Raw genomic sequence first — 3,070 nt, 5'->3', positions numbered from 1 at the left:
TTCCTCCAACTATCTGCTTTTTTCCTCTCCCTCCAGCATAAGGAGGTCCTATTTCCCCTAACATTTTGTCATTTGTTCCCATCCTTGTACTAGAGTTTTTCCTTATGCTGTATCAGTGGTGCCAATATGATGGCTTACAGGACTGCTATATACATCAGGAAATAGCCAGCTTTGTCAACTAAGAAAACGTAGCATCTAATTGCAACCAATCTGTTTCTCTTTCACGCATGCACATGCATGAATCTACTGAGGCAACAAAGAGATAGGAATCCTGTGGAATTATTTTCATGTTTATTCTGTAAGTGGTGCAATGGTTGTAATTTTCCTATCTTCTCTTGCATTAGACTTGTTTTTTCAAGATTCTATTGTGACACAATGTCAAGGAAAGAAAATAAAATTAGTGATGGCAAAATCTAAACACTTATTGAGAAAAGAAGTTTCTACCTGAAACTTGTGTTTTATTCTAACTATCCTGATCTTGAGATGCATTTTCACAATATTTTTATTCAGAGATTTTTAAATAATAAAAATTGAGTTCAAAATGTTATACATTCAAATACAAGTGAAAGAAGTCTCTGAGGGTTTTTGGAAAGAAAACTCGGTTCCGCGTTTAGTGTGTGGCAGGTGTCACTTGTTTGTTTAAAAAGCTTTCCTGTCTTTCCTGCTGGTTGATGATCCTATGTCTAGGTACAGCACATTTCTTGACCAGTTTTTTAAACACACAGTCAGTATAAGTCACTTTAGAGCATGTTATTAGAGCTATTTCTTGCCTCTGGCTGATGTCCCAGAAGAAGGTGATAAATCATTCGCTTATGCTACAGAAGGGGAAAAAAAAATCAATGTTCAAAACTTCCATGGTCAGCTTTACTCAGGACAACTAAACTCTACAGTGACAAAATACTGATGATGTCATCAATAAAGTGAATTAATGCTGTGAGCAACTAAGAATCATGAACTGCCTTGCAGCACGCTGTAGAATATGAAGAAAAGTTTTGGAGAATCAAGTTGCAAACTCTAGCGGTTTTTGGACTCTAAAAGCAAGGTGAGATTCACCTTCAAATGCCAATGTCAGAGTATACAATTAACTTTTTTACAAGCAGAACACATGCATCGACAGTGACAGGATCAAGTCCCAGGATTTTGTCTCTTCTGAAGCCTGCTGGTGAAGAGAACAGGTTATTGAGCCCCAGCCAACACAAAAGCAATAATTAGACATAGTTATGTGTATGTGTTATGAGAATTTGAATTCACAGAGCATTTAATGTACTTCTTCATTTCTAGCAATGGATTTCCACAATCAAAAAACCACTGAAAGACCAATACTTAATTACCACAGCTGTACCTGTTTCACATTTACATATTGTATATAGGGGCTTGAGAAGAAAACAGGTTCATGTGTTATCCATTAGAGTGACCCATCCTGCATGTAGCTCCCATGTGGATGCTCAGCAAATGATGCCCTAGACTTGTTTCTTCTAGATATTTGCCTTAATACTGATACTGGGAGTCTCTGTAAGTGGTCCAAATGTCACCTGCTACAAAAGGCAAATAGGATTTGTAGCTTGAATTGTCTACAAAATTCCTGCAGTCCAAGCTAGTCCCAGGGCTAGCTGGGAAGTGTGCTAGTTTTGAAGGATCCCCAGGTCCAACAGCATAGGAGCAAGGTAGCCCCGGCCAGTGAATGTTACTTATTGAAGGGATAGCCCTGTGCACTTCATCAGCTGCAAAACATGTCAGCATTTAATCAGGTCAGTTTCATGTCATAAATTATATTTGCAGATTCAATGTAGAGGAACAAAGCACTGTTTTAAATAAAAATTCCCAACAGTAATATTGTAACTTGGGCAGATAAAGACAAGGCATAAACTTCAAGGTGAGATTGTTTAGTTAAAGCAAGATGAAGCACCATTATCTGACATACATCTGGGGGCAACTGTATCCTGCTGGAGAGAGGAACTAGGTGATATATTTTTTATTGCCTCAAGATTTTGCACTCACGTGAACACATAAAATACCCCTATGAGGTTAATAATACGGAATAGAACAATTAATGACATATACGTTCATTTCACGCAGTAACTGAAAAACTTTGGATTACTTACCCTACAGAAAAATACACCAAAATTTAGATAAACAAGTGGCTGATATGTTAAGTGTGAAGCATGAGGAAAATTGCTTCTCAAAGCAGTTTTTAGCTTGTGAGGAACATGTGTCTTTGATTCAGGTGTAGGGCTAAAACTGCATCAGGAAATGACCAAGACAAGATCAAAATCTACCCTGGGTGAAGTAGAAACACAGGCAGAAGTTAGAGGAGGGAGAATGTGATTCTTGTGCTCTGCTGTTTAGTTTTAAATGAGAGATATTTTTTGTTCAGAGTGCAGAGTGCATCAGCAGAAGAGGATCACTGTTACATCCTATCCTGGCATTAATCTGGCGGATATTGGGAATTTGAGTAGCAAGAGAAGAGTGGGTTGCTCTGGCAAAAGTCTGAATGTATATGAAAGGAAGGGAGTAAAATGTCTGAAATCAGGAAGCTAGGGGATGGTCTTGATAAAGCTGTGGTATACTGCTAGTTGTAAGGGGTTTTTTTGCAAAATAGAATGACATTCTCGATGTTAAAAATATTTTACTTCTGAACTAATTTAATTGTTTGGAAATGAAGTGAACTATTCAGTTCTTTCAAGGTTTAATAAGCAAGAAGGGAAAAGGAGAACTTGTTTTGAACCTAGTTGTCAGATGCTTTATCCCAGTCAGATACAGGATTTGAAGTGATACAGACATACACCAATGAATCAATAAATACAGTCTTGAGAATTTAATTGTTTTTCCTACCTAAATACTAGGTGTATCCCCACAATGGCCTTCACATTTTGGATGCTGAAACATTGCCTTCCAGTGACTTCCAGAGATATCTTTGAAAAGTTGTGTTCTTTCCTTGCATATTTGCAACATCTGAGTTTCTCATGGAGCATCTTGATCATCTTTTGGAAGGAAGAGGAGTTCAGAAATGGAGCAATGATGGGAAGATAAAATATAATTTTGAGAAGATGAGCTGAATAGAAATCAATGA

This window comes from Egretta garzetta, unplaced genomic scaffold, assembly GCF_000687185.1.
Source record: "Egretta garzetta isolate BGI_Z169 unplaced genomic scaffold, ASM68718v1 scaffold639, whole genome shotgun sequence".
Classification (NCBI taxonomy): domain Eukaryota; kingdom Metazoa; phylum Chordata; class Aves; order Pelecaniformes; family Ardeidae; genus Egretta; species Egretta garzetta.
This window is presented reverse-complemented; position numbering follows the sequence as displayed.